This window comes from Mauremys mutica, chromosome 4 (genome assembly GCF_020497125.1).
Source record: "Mauremys mutica isolate MM-2020 ecotype Southern chromosome 4, ASM2049712v1, whole genome shotgun sequence".
NCBI lineage: Eukaryota > Metazoa > Chordata > Testudines > Geoemydidae > Mauremys > Mauremys mutica.
The window spans coordinates 44,029,687-44,052,033 of NC_059075.1; the positions used below are offsets into that span (position 1 = coordinate 44,029,687).

At 43.0% G+C, this 22,347-nt stretch overlaps 1 long non-coding RNA gene across 1 annotated transcript; it reads left to right on the plus strand.

The window, feature by feature from the left end:
• Positions 1-215: 215 nt before the first annotated feature.
• LOC123369836 lies at positions 216-10,632 on the plus strand. Its single transcript, XR_006579150.1, has 4 exons — positions 216-341; positions 597-670; positions 8,835-8,943; positions 9,915-10,632. It is a non-coding gene; the product is annotated as an uncharacterized LOC123369836 (long non-coding RNA).
• The last annotated feature ends 11,715 nt before the right edge of the window (positions 10,633-22,347 follow it).

The following is a 22,347-nucleotide window of genomic DNA, read 5'->3' on the forward strand; positions in this document are numbered from 1 at the left end:
AGCAAGTATTGTTAAGGATGATATCTGGGGAAGTGGGAAATGTTGGCTTATTTTTGCAGTCTGGCTCATAAGTAATGTATGTTATAGGGTTTGTCACAGGATGAGCTGGCCCTCTAAATTGGTTCAGGTTGAGCCTCACCTGTGCCAAGTTTAGTCTGCCTCTTTGGATGGAAGGAATAAATAAAAGGGTCATGTGATTGGGGTAGCATGTGAATCAGAACCAGTTTTGTCAGACCTGGGAGTGAGTGTTCTCTGACAAAGGAGGAGACTAGCCAGGAAAGGGCCAGTGAAGAGGCCAGCTGAGCACTAGGAAATGAAGACAGTGAAATTTGGGTTACAGGGTATATAACCTAGTTGATTACGCTTGTTTGGTTAGTGACCACAGTAAAGGGTGAGTGTAGTTCTCCCTATGTTGCTCCCTTGTGAAGGGGTGCAGTTACTTCTGTCAACAAGGGGAAGAAAGGATTGTCCCAGAATCTGAAGCCAGCTGAAGGGGGAACAGAACAGAACAGAACCTTGGAAGAAGGGCCAGGCTTGGCCTGAGTCTAGGCCCGGACATTGATTTGATGTTTTCTTTTGGACTTTGCTTCTTCCAGAGTTAACCAGACTCTTGTGACTTAGTAGGAGGCTTGGAAAATGGAGGCAGTAGATGGTCCTGAAGCTGGACCAGGTAAGTTGCTACTAGTTTTTTTTCTTTCATTGTTGCATTTGTCAGAGGCACCTAGAGTCTTCACATAGCTGCCTCTTATTATTTTATAAATCTAAATTTTAGAAAGAAAAACTGCAGAAAAATACAGAAATAGAATACAATATTAATAATTAACCCCCTTTCATTTTCTAAAATAGTGCAACACAAGCCTTCGGTAACAGGCAAAATATATGTATTCATCAGGCTAGATTTTTCAAAAGATCACAGGGCCAGCTTTCTGAGTACTCAGCACCCACAACCGAGGCTATATTTTCAAAAGTGACCACCATCCAGGTGGTGATGCTTATAGCTGGATTTTTCAACAGGACCTAGACTTACATGACCACATGCTAAGCTCTTTTGAAAACCTGGTCCTATGTGACCCATCTCAAGAACATGAGGGGAATATGAAACTGCTGGCCTATTAATATTATGCTTTATGGGATCTCTTCAGGACTTTCTTTACACAATGATTCAAATGACTACTCTATATAGAAATCAACATGAGCTTTGTTTTTAATATGGTCAGCATCTCTTCCATATGCAAAATGGGATCTACCATAAAAATGCTATTTTATTAAACACTGACCTGAAACTCTCTATGGCAGAGGACCAGAAATCTAGACCATTCCCAAGTACCTTACAATCTAGAGAACATCCATCCATGCAGTATGAATTTATCATATTTTAGTAAAGTAATGATGGTCAGGATCTTACATTTATTTAGGGCCCATCATTCTGAAGGAGTATCCCAACAGAGTTTACAAAATAAACAGAGGATTCACTTTATCTAACATTGAAATGCAGCCACTTCTGGAATGAAACACAAACAGCTTTGTAATGCACAGCATTTTAAGGCCTCTGCCTGTGGGCCACTTGTTGCCCCATCAGCACAGAGCTGTGGCCCATGTGACATGCTCAGAGCCATAGAGATAGTATTGGATGCGGCCCACATAACGCATTGTGAGCCGCATACGTGGCCCACAATGGTAAATAGGTTGAGAACCACTGGTTTTAGACAATATAGGTATTCAGAATCTAATCTGAATTTAGTGAGGGCACTTTTTTCCTCAGATATTTGACTTTATGTGCTAAAATGGCTTATAAATGTTACCAAATAATTGAGAAATAGTTCTTATTTATAAAACAGTAAATATTTCCCTTACCTTTAATTTTCCTTGCCAGGCATATTCCTGATGGAGCCCTGAGGATTACACCTGACTCTCATTTTCCCCATTCTAAGAATCAGATTTTTCTCTCATTGAGGTCTCTGGTGAAACTTCCAGTGACTTGGGGCTTCAGTGATGCAGAATGTCACAGATCCCCAGGGTCACTCTGGTCTATGCCCCAGCCTTTAACAATTTCCTTGAGAACCACCTCTTTCGTGGGCTGGGCCCCAAAGATGCACTCAGTTCCGCAGGGGCAGGACTGTCACCTCCAAGACTGGGCCTTTAGGCACCTGTGATCACTATCTCGCTCCCTGCTGTGAATCTAGTTGAATCAGACTCTTCTGGGAGGCTTGTACTGTATCTCTTCTGGGCAATGCTCCCAGTGAATATGCAGTGACAGTAGGCACCACTTTCAAAATAAGGTAACAATTTATTAGTCACTTGGCATAGAGAATCTAAAAATCCTGAAATTAGCAAAGAGATACAAAGGTTAAGCCATAGTCTGTTTTGGTCAAACTAGTGTAGTTAACCCCAAGCTATTATGGACTCCATATCTTCATGTCTCACTTCCTTTGTCCTTAGGCCCAGGTGAGAGATGCTTAACTCATCCAAAGGGCAGCCCATATTCCCACCCCCTGACACCCTTCCCCCTCTGTTCTCCAGCTGAGTTCACATGTTCCCCTTGGTGGGGTTTCCCATGGTTAAGCATTGCTTGCTCAGCCGTTGGGAGGTCTCATTGTCTTTTTGGATCCTCTGTTGATTAGGGACAGTTTCAATTGGGTTCTTTAGGACTTATTCATTCCATCCAGACAGCAAGGTGACACATACACCTCATCTCTCCTGTACTGTGCCAGGAGCAGTGTTACCTTTTTGCCCCCACTGGGTAGCAATGCAAAGTACAGAGGGAAACTGAGGCACACATAGGAGTCATAAAAATATTACAGAAAATTCCCACTTTGTCTCACAGGCCAGGCCCTTTCAGCGTGAGATGAGTGCTCGACTGCTTTGCGTTTTTGAAAAAACCTCCCCTTAAATCCCTGCATCTTCAATGTCCCATGTTACAGCCATAATTCTTCTGGCTAAGGAGAACTGGACTTCCTAGAACTGAATACCACAAACTTCTGAGCCAAAGGTGCTGTTTTTGAGCAATGGGAGCCTGAGTGCCCAATCTCTCTAGCTTGTGCCTTGGTGTTCATGAGATCCATATTTGATTTCCAGTTTTGAGTTTTTACCTTAGGCTGAGTGAGGCTGGTTAAACTGAAACAGCATTTTGCTCAGATCTTGCAGAGGGAGGTACCTCATGACAATCTGTCTGTGAGTTGACTAATAATGAGTTCCAGCTAGTCCTCTTCAGTTGGAAATGTGTGACTCAGGACTTGAAGGGCTGTAATGGGGTGGGGAAAGGGATTAATTAGAAACACAAGTGAGTTCCTCAGGGTTACATGAGGAACATGAAGCCCCTCAAATTTCAGTGAAAGAGACAAACAATAAAACACATTGATTATAGCTTTGAGTCTTCAGTGTGTGTGTGTGGATAACAGATAGGAAACCAGACAGTGTTTTTTTTCTCATCACATGCCAGGTTGGATCACAATTTAACATTTAAATAAGATGGTCTGACAGTAAATCTGGTTGTGACTATTTTATTTTGCATACAAGTTTCCTTGGAGAAAAGCAGGGAAATGTATAAATCTATAAATCATGCTGTTTATAAATGCCTTTTGTTTCCCTGACTGACTTTAAGAATAAGATTGGTATATTTGTTTCTTTATTTCCCTTTATTTGTGCTTAAAAAGCCAGTTTTGGTTTTATCACTGTTAAACAGAAATGACCTTTACTTCAGTAACTAGGCTGATAATATTATGTAAGCATTTTGCAACAATGGCACGCTATGTAGTTTGGGTCAAAAGCAGATAGGTCACTTTTTTCTAAGGAGCCAATAGCAGTGTAATTATATGTGTGACACTCATGAAAGAGTTAATGTGTATAAGTATACCTCATTATGATTACCAGATGAGTTCTGATGATAGGCAGTTATAGTGTGTGGAGTTCTTGTGGTCTCAGGCAGAACTGGAATTCTCCATCTCCAGCTGGCCCATGAAATTTCTGTTAAGATCAGTTGAACTAAATTCTTACTATTAATATATTTCTGAGGAGTTCCTAGCTCTACTCCAGACTCTTAATAGGGGATTATTATTATTATTGTAAATACAAGAGTGAGGTGATTCTGGAGATCTATATTATAGCACATTACTCAAAGTCTCCCAGGCCTGTTTCTAAAACATTTCTTGTAGAGCTGTGAAAAGGGATTAAAATCCACATTTGTCTGTTTGTATTTACTAGATATTTTAATTGTGCCAAGTTCTGACTGGATCTGTTCAGGTGTGCTAAAGGGGAGGCAGATGGTGCAGGGAACCCTTCTCTTTCCACCACACTCACCCAACGGTAGCTCTAATTGGGCTGACTTTGCTGGCGAACACAGGGCAGAGGTTCAGAGTGGCTTGGAGTTCCTGCATCATTGGCTGGTCTCAGAGGAAGGAGCATCTGGGAGGGCTGTCCAAACATTTTCTGTCTAAACTTTTTCTGATGGACGAATTGGGTTTATGACTAAACAAAAAAAGGTCATGGAAAGTGTCTGCTTTCCTCAGACTTCCAGTTTTTTACTTTTGTTGGAAAACTAAAATTATTGCTTATCAGTCAATTTTGTTTCCTGTTTTTCCCCCTTCCAGAGCCATTTTCCCCCCACTGAACTGCTACAAAATGATGTCGTTATTTCTGTCAAAACATTTCATCTGGGGGATGGCTTCACTTCCTGCCCCATCCAACGCCCCTGTTCCCTGCTGGCCCCTCTGGGACCCCTGCCCCATCCACACACCCCTGCTCCCTGTCCCTTGAGTGCCCCTGGAATCCCTGTCCCTGAATGCCCCCTGCTGCCCCCCCCTTCCTGACTGCCCCCTGACCACCCCCCCGAACTCCTCTGCCCTCTATCCAACCCCCCCCATCCCCTTACCGCACTGCCTGGAATACTGGGGGTTGGCGGTGCTACAGCCACTGCCACAACAACACAGCACAGAGCACCAGGTCAGGCCAGGCTCTGCAGCTGCGCTGCCCTAGGAGCTTGCAGCCCCGCTGCCCAGAGCACTGCGCCAGCGGCAGAGCCAGGGGCAGCTCTAGACATTTTGCCGCCCCAAGCATGGCGGCATGCCGCGGGGGGCGCTCTGCCGGTCGCCGGGAGGGCAGCAGGCGGCTCCGGTGGACCTCCCACAGGCAGGGCCGGCTCCAGGCACCAGCCTACCAAGCAGGTGCTTGGGGCTGCGCCTTGGGAGGGGGCGGCGACCGGGGTTTTGTTTTGTTTTTTTTGGTTGGGCGGCGCGCTGCGCCGCTCGCTGGGGGCGGGGGCGGGGACTTGGCTGGCGCTACTCGCCGCTCGGGGGGGGCGGGGGCTTGGCTGGCGCTACGCGCCGCTCGAGGGGGGGTCTCGGGCTGCTCGGGCGGGGGGCGGGGGCTAGGGCGGCGCTCCGCGCCGGGGGGACGGGGGCTCGGGCCGGGCCGGGCCACGCCGCTCGGGGGGGGGGGGGCCGGGCCGCGGGCGGGGGCGCGGGCCGGGACGCTGGGGGGGACGGGGGCAGGGCGCCGCGCGGGTCGGGAGGAGGGCGGGGGCTAGGGCGGCGCTCCGCGCCGCTGGGGGGGGGGGCTCGGGCCGCGGGCCGGGGCTCGGGGCTCGGGCCGCACCGCTGGGGAGGGGCTAGGGCGGTGCTGCGCCGCTCGGGGGGCGGGGACTGGGGGCCGCGGGCCGCGCCCCTGGGGGGGGTGGCGGGGGCTCGGGCTGCACTCCGCGCCGCTGGGGGGGCGGCGCTCTTGTTTTCTGCCTGGGGCGGCAGAAATCCTAGAGCCGGCCCTGCCCACAGGTGTGCCTGCGGAGGGTCTGGTGGTCCCGCGGTCCGCTGGTCTCGCGGCTTTGGTGGACCTCCTGCAGGCGTGCCTGCGGGAGGTCCACCAGAGCCGCCTGCCGCCCTCCCGGCGACCGGCAGAGCGCCCCCCATGGCATACCGCCCCAAGCACGCGCTTGGCGTGCTGGGGCCTGGAGCCGTCCCTGAGCAGAGCGAGCTAAGGCTGTGGGGGAGGGGGAACAGCAGGGGAGGGGCTGGGGGGCCAGGAGCTTGGAGGCCAGGCAGGAGGGTACTTTGCCCACCCCTGAACTAGATGCTGCTGAAAAACATAACACAGTAAAATATAAATTGGCCAGCAGGGATAGGCAAAGGAAGGCAATCCTGTACCATGACAATCAGAGGGGAATCTTCCTACTCGCTTAGCCATGCTTTTATGTTGGCTTCACAGTAGTACAGCTATAGTGGCATCAAGCAGTGTGGCAGTTGCTATAGTAGTAAAGCAATACTCTGAGGAGTTTGCACAGCTTGTGTTATGTCTGTTTAATATCTTGCTGACTTTCTTTTCCCTAAACCAGTGGTTCCCAAACTTGTTCTGCTGCTTGTGCAGGGAAAGCCCCTGGCGGGCTGGGCCAGTTTGTTTACCTGCCGTGTCCGCAGGTTTGGCCGATTGTGACTCCCAGTGGCCGCGGTTCGCTGCTCCAGGCCAATGGGAGCTGCTGGAAGCAGTGGCCAGTATGTCCCTTGGCCTGCGCCGCTTCCAGCAGCTCCCATTGGCCTGGAGCAGCGAACCACGGCCACTGGGAGTCGCGATTGGCTGAACCTGCAGATGTGGCAGGTAAACAAACTGGCCCAGCCCACCAGGGGCTTTCCCTGCACAAGCGGCGGAACAAGTTTGGGAATCACTGCCCTAAACTATTCGAAATGTGTGTGGCGCTTCATTATTTGTCTAATGACTTGACTGGTCTGCACTGTTTCTGTGTGTATATATACTCTTCCCAGGGAGACAAGGTGGGTGAGGTGGTAATTTTATTGGCCCAACTTTTGTATGTCCAATAAAAATATTACCTTGCCTGTCTCATCTCCTTAATGCCCTGGGACCAACACAGCTATAACAACATTGCACACGCTTCCCAGGCTCAGTTATACCTTGAAAGCACAGCCTGTGTTGTGGGCAGTGTGGAGGTACACTGTCTCAGCAGGAGCCCTGGGTTGCATTGTGAGGGTTTCAAGCAAAAACTTAAGTCAGCAGCTGTGAAGGATACCACTGATGTCAGAATCTTTCATATTTTAATATCTTAGTTCTTATGACTTTCTAGAAAGACATTTTGGTAACAAATATAGTATGTTTTGAGTTATTTGAATTTAATACATAGACACTTCCATCAGCAAAATTGGAGCGTACAGAACAAGTACAATATGCTATGGCAGAGATTTCCAAAACATGATATTTGGAGCACTTGCTGGTGGTTCCTATAAAGCTAGTGAGTCACATGTTGGGTCTCCTCCCTGGTGTTGGAGAGAGAAAGAAATGGGAGGGAGAGATTAAATGAAATTTATCCTTTTAAAAAGGATAAAATATTTATTGGACTAAACATAAGAACATAAGAATGGCCATACTGGGTCAGACCAAAGGTCCGTCCAGCCCAGTATTCTGTCTACCGACAGGTCCACTCCCTCTGGGCATTGGCCACTAACAGGCAATGATCAAGTGATCTCTCTCTTGCCATCCATCTCCATCCTCTGACAAACAGAGGCTAGGGACACCATTCCTTACCCATCCTGGCTAATAGCCATTAATGGACTTAACCTCCATGAATTTATCCAGTTCTCTTTTAAACGCTGTTATAGTCCTAGCATTTACAACCTCCTCAGGTAAGGAGTTCCACAAGTTGACTGTGTGCTGTGTGAAGAACTTCCTTGTATTTGTTTTAAACCTGCTGCCTATTAATTTCATTTGGTGACCCCTAGTTCTTGTATTATGGGAATAAGTAAATAACTTTTCCTTATCCACTTTCTCCACATCACTCATGATTTTATATACCTCTATCATATCCTCCCTTAGTCGCTTCTTTTCCAAGCTGAAGAGTCTTAGCCTCTTTAATCTCTCCTCATATGGGACCCGTTCCAAACCCCTAATCATTTTAGTTGCCCTTTTCTGGACCTTTTCTAGTGCCAGTATATCTTTTTTTTTTTTTTTTTTTTGAGATGAGGAGACCACATCTGTACCAGTATTCGAGATGTGGGCGTACCATCGATTTATATAAGGGCAATAATATATTCTCAGTCTTATTCTCTATCCCCTTTTTAATGATTCCTAACATCCTGTTTGCTTTTTTGACCATTAAATATCCTGCAGGTCTGACTTTTGGAGGTATTGAGAATCCACAATAGCCATTGAAGTCAGTGAGTACTGGGGACAGTTAGTACTTCAGAAAATCAGATTCTAAATGTTTTTTCTAATACTACTTTTCCACAGCAATGATTATTGTAGTTAGAACAGGGATGTTATTCACTTGTGAATGGTAAGGGAGAGATGGCCTCTGTGGCATTACAAATAGGAAGGGAAAGAGCCCACAAGACTTTCTCTTTAAGGTGTGGTTTGCCCTTCCATACTTCGCATGGGTCCTGGAAGAATGAGAACTCCAGCTGTGATGGGCCAAATTCTAAAGTCCAGAGTTGGAAACCCAATTCTCTACTGATTTTTTTTTGTGCTTTCATACACTTTTCATATATTCTGGCTTTGATTTAATTTTCCCCTGTCCCCTTTAATCTTTTTACGTTAGAGTGCATGCGTATTTTGTTGTTGGTTTTTTTTTAAATGGAAAACTCCATACAAAAAACCTCTTCTGGTGATTTGTAATCAGTCCAATTATTTCAAAATAGGTGCAGTCTTAAAGTAAAAAGACTTCCACATAGTCAAGTTTTGAAGTCTGTGCTAAGTCAAAATGTATTTGCAATAGATATTTCACACAATTGAAGTAGAAAAAGTACTATAAATCCACAAGTTTCAGTTAAGATAGACCCTAGATATTTAGGGTATAAACTTGCTCAAATATTGTTTTGATTTACCTCCTGCTTTTTTCACAGGTTTTGTTGCTTCTTTTTAACATAGGAGTTACATTTGTGATTGGGAGTGTTCCATTGTTATAATGGGCATGAGGGCTCATCTGTCAAGTAGCCATTTGTGGTATGGCAGGTAATTTCATTTTGATTTTCTTGCAGAGGAGAACTGGCTTGCAACCCTTGAGCATGTACAATATATACTAAGTGTCATTCTCTCCTAAAATCTCTTCGAAGGTGACTTTGAAGTTGATTTACCACTAAGATTAATGATTTAAAATCTAGGCAGAGGTTGGCATTTTACAAAGTAAATTGGAAAGATATTTTGGATTCCACTTGAATTGTACATCATTCCACTTTACCTGTATTGCAGTTTCTTTAATGTCACTAAACCTACTTCAATTGGCTTTTCTGTGACAAACAGTACTCCTTTTCCTTAATAATTTTATAATGGGATTGAGTCCATGACACTGTATAACTGTTGTAATACAAAACATTCATGTAGCATCTTTCATCCAAGGCTTTCAAGGTATTTAAATATCCACAAAGTAAATATGCAGTATTAGCCTGGGTTTACAACTGGGTGAAGTGAGACCAAGACTGATCAAGTGACTTGCCCAAGGTTACACAAATCAGTAGCAGATGTGAAAATTGTACTTAGGAGAAGTGCTGCAGCTTTGGGCTACTTGTACTGTAACTTCATGAGTAGTATGTTTAAGTTTGGGTCCAAGATGCCCCCATCTTTGGAGAGGAGTTGTATTTCTGAGTCAAAATAACTGGCAACAGCTATAGTCTGACAAGCAGCTAGAAATGGAATACAATCCATCTGATGGCTTTGAGGAAGTTGAATTGTTTATTGTGGAAGACCAAAAGATGACTCTGAAGATATAATATTAAAGTCAACAAATCCTACTTTTTAAAAAGGGGAGGGGTGCATATCTATCTTTTGTAAATAACTTTGAATTCCTCAGATGAAATCCACTGTATAAGTATTACTGCATTAGATACCATTAGCCTTTCTTTAAAAATCCTAGTTGTAGCTGTATTAATATTTCTATGTTCTTTTATATTATGTTGGATGGTGTTAATGGCGGCCATCAATCACAGACCTGTTAAAAGTTGATGGGTATCTGAAGCACTCTTCACTCAAACGAAATGAAGGAGCAATTAAATGCCTCTGTATAGTGGTACTGAAATTGTAGAAGCCACTGCCCAACACATGGCTCGGCCTCCCCTAAGTTAAGCCATTTTGCCCCTTGGGTTTCCTTGGAGACTGACTGAAAATACAGGATTGGGGCATCAGTTGGCTGCAGCTGTGTGTCTGTGGGTGAAAGGAGCCAGAAAGTGGACAGTGAGTGAAGCACCAGTGTGTGACCCTGCAGGAAGCCAAGAGACGCAACTTCTTCTGGAAGAAGTACTCGCTGAAAAGCCAGGCTTGGATTTCTGGACAAAATCTCCCACCTGTTTGTTCTTTCTGTATTCAGGGAAACAGGACTTTGTGTAGCTACTTTTAAAAAACATGTTTTGCACCAAAGAAATACCTGACTTTTATAATCGATATCTACTCCAAAGAAAGCAACCTGGCAAGAACTTGAATGCTGGCTAGCTGCATTGGCTAAAGGGCAGCAATATTCTATTATCTATCTAGATCCTGAAGGGTTTTAATTGGTTTGAAATAGCTAGAGACATCTTGGGGGGTGGGGAGTGCATCATTTGGCTATCTTACGTGCTTTGTCTTGTATGTTAAAGAACATTCTGATACAGAATAAAAGACAGAGCCATTTTTTGTTAATTGTTTTCTGACCAGTACTATTTCTCATTGCAAAAAATTTTGATCTTGGACTAAGCAAATATTAGGGTGACCAGACAGCAAATGTGAAAAACCAGGACGGGGGTTGGGGGTAATAGGAGCCTATATAAGAAAGATCCAAAAGTCAGGACTGTCCCTATAAAATCAGGACATCTGGTCATCCTAGCAAATATATAAAACACTGTGTGAGTAAGACTTTCCTATATGGACACGCCAGTCTGTTTGTTAGTTGTGCACGTTTTTGTCTTAACAGATTTTTCTATTGAACAAAATGTCTGTGTGTGAAGGTCTTGGTATTTTATAATACTGTAGGATATTATTAGTTACATTCTGCAGTGTCAAGTAGCCTTGAATAAGTCAAATAGTCTTATTATTATAACTTGATTCTACACTCTCTGCATGAAATAAACACTGGATGTCATTAAAATGAGACCTAGTCAAATATTAACCAAAAGTCAACTCAGTCCTGTTACTAAATACTTATTTCTCTGTTTCCTGAAAACAAGTATATTGTGAAGGGCCAAACTTTCTGCTATGTAAATTGGCCAATGTCATTGTCAATGGAGCTCCATTCACAGGGTTAGGGTGGATTTTTTATGTAAAATAGAATAAATCTGTCACTCCACTTGCATTATTAGTTTTGAATTCTATCCCTGATCGTTCTGATTAATTTTAGGGCATACACAGACTGCAATGTCACCGGGTTTTTGGGAAAGAATGTGGAAATGTATATTAGCAAGAGGAAGATGCAGGAAAGTGTAGGCCCATTACGTGGTGGGGAAGGAGAACTAATATGGGATGACCTCAGGATGGCTGAGGTGTTTTTAATCCCTATTTTGCTTTTTTTCACTAAAAAGATTAATTGTGACCAGATACTTAATACAATATTAACAAGGGGGAAAGAACAGTGAGCCAGAATGGGGAAAGAACAGGTATAAGAATATTTAGATAAGTCAGGCTCTGCCAAAATGAATATATCTGAAGAAATTCACTCTATGGTACTTAAAGAAACGAATAAATATTTGAACTGGCTAAAGATTATCTTTTGAGAACTCCTGGAGGACAGGTGAGGTCCTGGAGGAGGGCAAACAGTACCTATCTTAAAAAGGGGAACAAAGAGGACCTGGAATTATATACCAGTCAACCTAACGTTGATACTGGGAATGATACTAGAACAAATCATTAAACAATCAACTTGTAGACACCTACAGGATAACATAACCGGTTTATAAGTAATAGCCAACATGAACTTGTCAAGAATAAATCATACCAGACCGACCTAAAATGTTGTTCTTCCTAATCAAACTGCATATTTTCCCTAGCACTCCAGGTCTGTTGTGTTGTGTTTTTTCTTCTTCTTCTTCATTTGCTGAAATAGTGGTTTGACATTAATTCATAGAGCTCTTCTAGGTGGTTTGAGATTTGAATTCCCAGGTATCTTAGTTTGCCCATTTGTACCCAGATGTTTTCTAAATGACTGACTTTTCAGAGTCTCTGGCTAAACTTCTGCTGGTCAGAGAGACAAGATTCTGAGCTGACACAGATCTTCTGTCAGCTCAAAAGTTTGCATCTCTCATCAACAGAAATTGGTTCAATAAAAGACATTACCTCTGCTGCCTTGTGTCACTAATAATTTAGGATCAACCCTGCTACAACAACACTGCATAGAAATTTATAGCTAGCATTTCAGATTTGGCATAATTTACTGTAAAACTAGATGCTTTCCCCAAAATCCTGTATTTATTTAGAAACTAATTTTAAACCAATACTTGGTTTAAATAAAAACTCTATATGCAGATGTAATATTTTCTAATGTGTTCCTGCAAATTCTATTCCTGTGATAGATTCATTGCTCCTTATCCTATGTGCAAAAGGCTCAAGAGCCAGTGCAAAAAATAAAGGAGATAACAGGCATCCCTACCTAGTCCCTGTCATAAACATACAGCTAAGGGTAGCATAAAATCCCTCATTTACCTGTAAAGGGTTAAGAAGCTCAAATAACCTGGTTGGCACCTGACCAAAAGGACCAATAAGGGGAGAAGATACTTTCAAATCTGTGGGGGAAGGTTTTTGTTTTTGTGCTCTTTGTGTGTTCTCTCTGGGACAGTGAGGAACCAGGCAGGGAAAATATATGCTTAGTTCAGGTATGGCTTTAGGAGATGTAAGATTACAAATTGTAAGTAATAGGAAGGAAATGCGTTAGATTATCTTTTGTTTTAGCTTGTGAATTTTCCCTAGGCTAAGAGGGAGGTTTATTCCTGTTTTTTTTTGTTTGTTTTTTTGTAACTTTAAAGTTTTGCCTAGAGGGGACTCCTCTGTGTTTTGAATCTGATTACCCTGTAAAATTACCTTCCATCCTGATTTTACAGAGGTGCTTCTTTTATAAAGTTCTACTTTTAAGAACCTGACTGGGTTTTTAGGACACTAAAACCAAGGAGCCGGTCTGTGCTCACCTGGTTTGCTCTCAAGCCTCTCCAGGAAAGGGGGTGAAGGGGCTTAGTGGGATATTTTGGGGAATCAGGAACTCCAAGTGGTCCTTTTCCTAACTCACTTGGTAGTGGCAGCAATACAGTTCCAAGGACAAGGGAGAATTTGTGCCTTGGGGAAATTTTTAATCTAAGCTGGTAGAGATAAGTTTAGGGGGTCTTTCATGTGGGTCCCCACCTCTGTACCCTAGAGTTCAGAGTGGGGAGGGAACCCTGATAGTCCCTCTAGATAGTTCAGACAGGGGAGATGTAACCCCATTAACGCTCAGCTTCTTTTGGGCTGGTGCAAAGAGCAGTTATCCATTTAAGGAACTAGTGGCCAAAGTCCAAATGAGACATGACTTGAACAGTTCCACTCTCTTCTATAGAAGGCTCTCTGTGGCAAGTGATAACAAAAGAAATGGATCTTCTTGTGATCTGGCTTACTGAATGATTCCAAGTACTCTCCCAATATTATCTGATAACTGTCTGTTCTTAATGAATCCAGTTTGAGCTGGGTTTATATAAACTGAGAACATGGACTACAATCAGCTGGTTAGTATTTTTGCTAAAAATCTTTTGTCATGATTCAACAGTGCCATGAATCCATATGAGCTGCATAAGGCAAAGTCTTTCTCAACTTCAGAAAGAGCAACTGCAGTAGCTACTTTCACAGGTTGTGGAAGTTCCTCCACTAACACAGTAGAACTGAAGGTACTTCTCAAGGGAATCACTAATTCCTTATTAAATACATTGCAAAGCCATCAAGTCCTGGGGTTTTACCACTTTTTATACTTGACACTTTTCAGATTTTTTAAATTCTGTTACTTCTTTGTCAATTTTGCTTATCTTTGGCAAGCCTGCTACTTCGAGATCTTTGATTAACTTAGATCTTGGAGTATCTCAGGTATAGAGATAATATGAAGCAAAAGTAGCAATTTCATTAGTGTGTGTAACTATCTCTTGGCTGACTGTTTTTAATTTGTGGAATAATACATTGCTTTGCTAGTGAATCCCTTTTAAGCCTATCACTTTCATTTCCTCTTTTTTATAAAACATCTGTGTATATCTAAGGGCTTTTTCAATGGCATTGGTCAGCAATATGTTCAGTTCCCCCCTAATAATAGTTATACTTTTTCAAACCTGTATTTTTGACATTAAATATATCCTTGTATGTAACTGCTTAGGGTGTGAATAAAATGTGTAGTCTCTTTCCCTTGGTTGCAATTCTCACCAGCATTCTGAGAGATTAAAAATGACAGGGGAGATAAGGAAGCAAACGCATCATTGACTTCTCTGTGCCAACAGTTTAATCAGATCTATCCCAGTAAGGAATTAGTGTGCAAACTGAAGTCTCCTCCACATATAACTTCCTTGTCCCCAAAGTGTTACAACAATGTCTTTAAAATGCTGCATGTGAATATACACTAAACCCACTGTTAACCCAGCAATTGTGTCCTTCAATAGGATACTATCTCTCCTTATCTTTAATTGATTTTTAATCTGAAAGATACTTGTTTAGCCAAGTGTTTTGCCCACTCCTCTTTTCTTTAGCTGAAGCTCAAAATGTCTGCTAAAACCACTTAATTTTCATGCCCATAATTTGACCTTCCTTTATGAGTTTCTTGAAATTGCATAATTTGGGAGTGGGTTTTTAAGTTCTGCCAGGGTTTTTTCCTTTTAAAGACAGTTAGCCCTTTGACATCCAAAGATTACTTTACTTTAGAAGGATAACTTTTTTTTTTCTTATTGAAAAACTTGAAATTATTGTGATTCTTTAACTGTTTGATGGCATGAACCCTTGTGTGGCCAATGTCTCATTTTTAATTATGTTGCATTTGTGATTGTATCGAATATGCTTAGTTTCTGTTTATAAATTTCCCTATTTCTTGCAGTAATTTCCCCCCACCTCCCAAATTCCATCCTCACTCTTGCATTCCTCTTACATTGATATTTTATCTGTGGATTTAAAGTAACATGTAAAACAGTCCCCAAACAACTGTGTGTTTGCTGAACCCTAAATCCCTGTACTCTATCTTTGAACTCTTGGACTACTTCTTTTGTAATCCAAAGAAGATACATTTTCACCACTTATAGGACTTTAACCCACACCCTTTGGGATAGATTACCATCTGATTACTTGAGTTACATGGGGAGGATTTACAGACTCTAAGGGCTCCTCCCTGTCCCCTCTCTATTTTCTTCAATATCCTCTTCTCTTGTTGTGATATGATTAAAAACATGGGCAGCTAGGCCAAATGGTTGAAGTAGGAGTCAGTAGCCAGCAGTCAGAGCCAGATGCCAGAGTCATTCAGTTAAGTCAGGGAGCCGAGCTGAGTCTCAGTCAGGTTATCTGGAGTGAGGCATGGCAGGAGTAGTGCTGGGACAAGCAAATGCAAGAGCTATTGCAGCTGTGAGCAGCCAGCACCATGCTGCTGGTCTTATGAACAGACCTGCTTTTCCCCCTTTGGCCAAACCACCTGATTGGGTATCGGGTGGCTCAGTTGGGGCCCTGCTGCACTTGTTAGATTGCCTGGGGGTTAAGTTAGCAGGGAAGGAGTCTAGCTGCTAACTTCCCTTATTCCTGAAACTGGGACTTTCCCCTTCTGAGTCTGTATTTTCTTTACTTTTTGAAACAGAGAACACAGCTATCACAGAGTTATGGTCACCTCACTTAAGCAAACTCCATACATTGTGACAGTTCTCTATTGGCATCTTTTTGTCAAAGTTAAAAAGTAGAATGTATAAACCTAATTTGACCCATCTTAATGTATGGAACAGGGACTTGGCCAGCCACAAGAAAGGAGGTCAATATGCTCTCCACCATGGAAATGAAGATGTTGAGATGGTCAAATGGTTGGATATGCTGTGATAGGAAATGAAATGAGGTTATAAGGGCCTAATGCAGGTTTCTTCAATTGAAGACAAGTTGAAGGAGGCTAGCCTACATTGGCATATTCAGTGGAGACCTGACAGCTATAGCTGTGGGATGGCTCTTTCAATGGTTGTGGATGGAATACGACCAAAGACTCAGTAAATGGACTGGATATCTGCAGATCACGGGGAGATCCATCTGCATGACAGACTGGTGAACGCTCAAGAGTTTTGGAAGAAGACTATAAGAGCCGCTGACCTAAGACAGCGGAGTGGCAAGGGAGAAGAAAAGATAGTTACTGTTCCTTGTTGCAGACTCCCAAGTCCCTCCTGGTTAATTTTTAGATTACTCCTCAGATATAGAGCTCTTTTGTTCAGCTTCACATGTGCCATTGGCAGTATGGTCTTTAGAACCTTTTATATTTTCTTATCTTCCTATCTTCCTTTTCCCACGTTTCATTGTCTGCCAAGAACTTTTTAGCAGCTTGTCTGTAATTACTGCTTCTGGAGTATCCTTGACACATTTTGATATTTGGATTTTTATCCAAAGTGACTGAGGGTTTTTTCTCTTGTTTAAAGTATCTTAGGGTAAAATATGGATTTTTTTTTTGGAAGCTGATTGAGAGTTTAAATGGGAATCCCCATCTGCAGCAGCAATCTGCCTGTCCGAGCGCTACTGTAATTTCCCCTAGCTCTCTCCTGTTTTTAAAATTTAGGGCAAAGGAATCATGGAAATTTTCAGCTTGTGGCTTTTGAGTGTGAGCTCTGAATGCTGTCTGGCTTTTTTTCATAACTCTTTTTTTCTGCTGATCTTCAGATTTCACAGTTAGATCCCTGAATCTGTTGTGAGGCCTAGGCGAGGCAAGCAATACCCTATGTGCTCTTTCCACTTTTACCTCTTCCAGAGATCTCAGATGTAACAACTCCAAAAATCAAGGTTTTACATACCAGATTGGGTTTCCTCCTTCAGTGTGTTCAGGCAGTTTCTTAATTCTGATATTGTTTCTTCATGCTCTGTTTTCCTCTCTCTCTGCTCCATTAGCATCATGTGGCTCTGCAGTGTGCATGTGCTCTTGTTTTCTCTCAGGCCAGGATCTAGCACAAGGACTCTCTCTTTAAGTCAGTAATGTCTTTCTTTACTATGAGGAGCTTGGTTGTCAGATCGTCTCATGGCCTTAAACTCAATCAGCTCTGAAATGTCAGCTTTGGTAGCCATTTGATATTCTTCAGCCCTGGCATTTCTGTCTGATTTGGCTGCCCTGTGTTCACTTGGTGTGAGAGGGCTCTTCATCCTGTGAGCCAGAAACACTTAGTGACATTTTATTTATTTATGTATTTAACTTCAGATTGTGGGAGTGGGGTGGGACGTGGAGATCTGTTTTCTGCAACTCTGTGCTCTGTTTTGGGGAGTTTAATAGGTTTTGGCATTGTTGGAGGCAGATTACTTTGCTATCCCCTCAGAGTTCAGGCTTCAGGCAGACATGTTATTCCAGTCCTTTGCTAGCCTCCATCATTGGAGGTTTATAAGAACAGGTGAGACCAGGGGTCGGCAACCTTTCATAGAATCATAGAATCTCAGGGTTGGAAGGGATCTCAGGAGGTCATCTAGTCCAACCCCCTGCTCAAAGCAGGACCAAACCCAACTAAATCATCCCAGCCAGGGCTTTGTCAAGCCTGACCTTAAAAACCTCTAAGGAAGGAGATTCCACCACCTCCCTAGGTAACCCATTCCAGTTCTTCACCACCCTACAAGTGAAAAAGTTTTTCCTAATATCCAACCTAAACCTCCCCCTCTGCAACTTGAGACCATTACTCCTTGTTCTGTCATCTTCTACCACTGAGAACAGTCTAGATCCATCCTCTTTGGAATCCCCTTTCAGGTAGTTGAAAGCAGCTATCAAATCCCCCCCTCATTCTTTTCTGCAGACTAAACAATCCCAGTTCCCTCAGCCTCTCCTCATAAGTCATGTGCTCCAGCCCCCTAATAATTTTTGTTGCCCTCCGCTGGACTCTCTCCAATTTATCCACATCCTTCTTGTAGTGTGGGGCCCAAAACTGGACACAGTACTCCAAATGAGGCCTCACCAGTGCTGAGTAGAGGGGAATGATCACATCCCTCGATCTGCTGAAAATGCCCCTACTTATACAACCCAAAATGCCATTAGCCTTCTTGGCAACAAGGGCACACTGTTGACTCATATTCAGCTTTTCGTCCACCGTAACCCCTAGGTCCTTTTCTGCAGAACTGCTGCCCAGCCATTTGGTCCCTAGTTTGTAGCAGTGCATGGGATTCTTCTGTCCTAAGTGTAGGACTCTGCACTTGTCCTTGTTGAACCTCATCATATTTCTTTTGGCCCAATCCTCTAATTTGTCTAGGTCCCTCTGTATCCTATCCCTACCCTCCAGCGTATCAACCACTCCTCCCATTTTAGTGTCATCTGGAAACTTGCTAAGGGTCCAGTCCACACCATCCTCCAGATCGTTAATGAAGATATTGAATAAAAGCAGCCCCAGCACCGACCCTTGGGGCACTCCACTTGATACTGGCTGCCAACTAGACATGGAACCATTGATCACTACCCATGATCTTCTTTCAAAGAAGAGCTTTTTGTTTGTCTTTTTGACCAAAATATTTTAAGAGCTGCATCACATGCAAAGTTACTTGTAGAGTTAGAATTTATCAAATAATAATTGAACATATTAAAGTTATTACTACTCACCAATACTTTTAATGCAACTTCTGCTGTTTGAGCAACTCTAAAGATGAATATGCCATGAATATTTGGTGAATATGCCATGATTTTCATTTTCAAGTGGGACTTAAGATTAATATTTTGCAGTTGGCTCCTCAGTTTGTTTTTGATGAAATTCATGTTGGAAAACACTTCTTCACAGAAGTACATTGAACCGAAGATTGAGAGAAGCCCAAATGCATATTTCTTCAGCTGACTGTACGCATCTGGTAGACAATTCCAAACATCAAATATTATCTGACCTTGCTGTTTAAGGTTGTCCATTTCAGACCACTTGTGTTGTAGCCCAAGGATGGATTTCTGCCTTTCCAGATTTTCCAGTTCAGTGACAAGATCTTTCAATTTTGAATTCCATAAATCCTGGTCTTGCAAGTCCAAAAATTCAAGTTCAAATTGCGCTCAATCAATTCCTGCAAATGCTGAAAAATTCAATACAGAAGTGTCAGCTTCAAGTGGTTTTAACAGAAATGACAAAGTGGCCTTTTCCCTTCTGAACTCATGAAATCAGTCAGCAAATACAGCTTGCATTTTGATGACTGACATTGACGTTAGGGTCCTTGCAGAAACAGAGTCATTTGTTTGTATTGCTTCAGTGTTGGGAAATGCATTAACATGCATGTCTCAATGTCCCTTACAAACAAAGGCAGCTTTCATTCAAATGAAAGAACTTCTTCCAAAAGTGAAATTGCAGTATTTCCTTCTCCCTGTAGCTTCCGATTCAACACACTTAAATGAGAAGTTAAATCCATCGTGAAATTGAATTTCTGCCCGCACCAAGGCAGCCAAAACCACAGGTTGCCAACCCCTGGATTAGACAAACATCTGTCTGGGATGGCCTAGGTATACTTGGTCCTTCCTCAGCATGGGGGCCCTGGATGGTATGAACTGTTGAAGTCCCTTCAAGTCCTACATTTCTATGAAAGGGAGAGGAAAAAACAGTGGGGACACATATAGTTTGGCTATGTAACCATTATACTGTAATGCCAATCAGAAGGTATAAAGACACTGACCATAAATGTCCAAGAATAAAGGCCATTTGGGAAACTTCTTCAATGGGCATCTGAAAATGAGCTTGCAGGGTTACTAGTTTTTTTGTGCAAAACCCTTCATTTTGAGCATGCAGTTATCCATAACTATGTGCAAATGTTACTGTGTGTGCATACAAACATGCATTCACAGTTTATGGTACTGTTTTAGAGACATTGAAAGTTTGTCCCTACCTGGAGTTGCCAACCCTCCAGGATTGGCCTGGAGTCTCCAGGAATTAAAGATTAATCTTTATTTAAAGATTATGTCATGTGATGGAATCTCCAGGAATACATTCAACCAAAATTGGCAACCCTATCCTTACCTGTTCAAGTCTTTCACCTCAGCTTGTCAGAAATTAGCACCAGTCCTCTGTAGCTAATACAGCACAGCAGGAGATTTACCCTTATGGAAAATGTGTTTTTTGGCAATACTGATTTAAAGATCAACCAGTACATACCATGAGAATATGTACATCAAAGCAGTCTTTTTGTATCTATACATGTACTGGGGTTGCTGTTTACCCCTTTGAGGCAAGACGTGCCGCTGCAGAACTTACCTTTTTGCTTCTCTTCCAGGCCCCCAAGGAACTCCCTGTATCCCCGCCTCCCCCCCCAGATGCTTCTTGGAACTGGAGCACCACTGAGCCTGCCTGACCCACCAGACTGCGCTCCTTTTACACTGTACTGCTATGCAGCCTGTCAAGCCTTCCCCAGGCTTCAGACGGCACTTTACTAGCACACATACAGGTACGGACACACCCAACTGCAGCTATACACACACATGCTGAGACCAGCTCTGTGTGGGAAGGCTCAGCTAAGGAACTGCCCAGGTACTGAAGTGCACACCGTCCTCTGAAGTGTAAACCCAAAATTATACCACCTTGCATTGCACAGAACTGTACAGCATCAGCTCATGACATTTGCCCCCTCCCTCAACATAGAGAGGAATATACACAGTTTTCTGCCCAAAGTTATGATTTCCCCCCACACTGTTTTATTTGCTAGGTAATCTGCTTTGAGCTGTTTGCTTTCCCTTATAATCACTTAAAATCTGTCTTTGGTCGCTAATAAACTTTTTTTGTTTTGTCTAAAACCAAACATGCAGTCTAAGCTTAATATACTAAAGAAATTGAATATGTGTAGCAAATTCTCACCCTAAATGTTTTAGGCAGATTGCAGAGATTCTTTAAGGCAAGCTGCACTTGCTTGCAGCTTAAAACTCCAGTTATTCCTTTCTTAGGATAGACAATCCTCTAGCCTGGGTTCAGCCCTTCTCCCCTAGTTCAGTCAGTCATTTCTCCAGTGTTTCCAGCAGTCCTCTTTCTTGGGTGGGGAGTCCGTAAAGAGCAAACCACAATGATGTCACTCCCCTGCCTTAAATAGTTTTTGCATATGGCAGGAATCCTTTGTTTCCCAGTGAGATTCCCATGCCTGGTCAGTGGAAAAAACACTAGTTTTATCATGGAGTCCAGTACCAGGTGGGTTGGTCACATGTCCCTATAGGGCCACTGCAGCCATGACTCATACTGTTCTTTGTGGAATTGCTATCCTGACTTTTCCCAACAAAAGCTCAGCATCCTGGCTCTGGCTTCCTGCTCCCTGTCAATACACTCCCTGGTGGAGGGAAAAAAGCCACATCTATTCTACCCTTCTGCAGAAAGCTTCCCCCTGATTTGCTGGGAGAGAGGTGAGTCCTGCCCCACCCTATGCTACAGGGCTCCCCATCCCAAGCACTTAAAGGGACAGTATCCTGGTTTTTCCCATCCAACTACTAATTCCCCAGGATCACTTCTTCTCTTCCTGCTATAAGGCCATTTTGGGGCCTGTCGTTTATTCCAAAATCCCTGGAAAGGGGTCTTCTGGTCCTCAATATTAAAGGGCCAGTATACTATTACAATATTATAGGGTACTTTACAAGTTTGCCCTATAGGACTAATAAACTGTGGACTAATAAACTAAACTTAACACCACTTTAAATATGTTTTTCATGCATTCAAATAGTAACTAATCTTGAGGTACATCAGCAAACAGTCAAAGCAGCAGCTTTATGAACATTTTACATCTGAGAACAAGCAAGCATTATCTTATTTAGCATTCCTTCAAATTACATTTAGTAGTTATGTTGCGCTGCAGTTTTCCTTCCAAAACCTGAAAATCCCAAATGGTGAAAAGCGTTGTTTTTATAAAATCACATGTGGCCAATATGTTATGTCTAAGAAAGTTATCTTCCCCTTCCGCCCCCCCCCCCGCAATACTCCTCCCATGAACAAAGAGTTCTAGCAGGTTAAGCATAGCGCAGGGAGTTGCAAGACCAGGTTTCTGGTCTTGACTCTACCTATGACTGTGGCCCTGGATAAATTATACAACCTTTCTATGCCTCTGCTACCTTATCTTTAAACTGGATAGGATAGCACCCAGATTTGTTATCCACTTTGAGATCTGTGGGTGGGAAGTGCCATACAAATTGCAAGCTATAATGTGTTACTGCAAAAATGCCAGGGACGCACCTGCATAATCTTTAGCTAGTAGCCTGTAATAGAAAGAAATAAGCACCACATGCTCTCTACCTGTTTGGTACATCCTTTTTGTTTTCTTAGATGCTATGGGAAC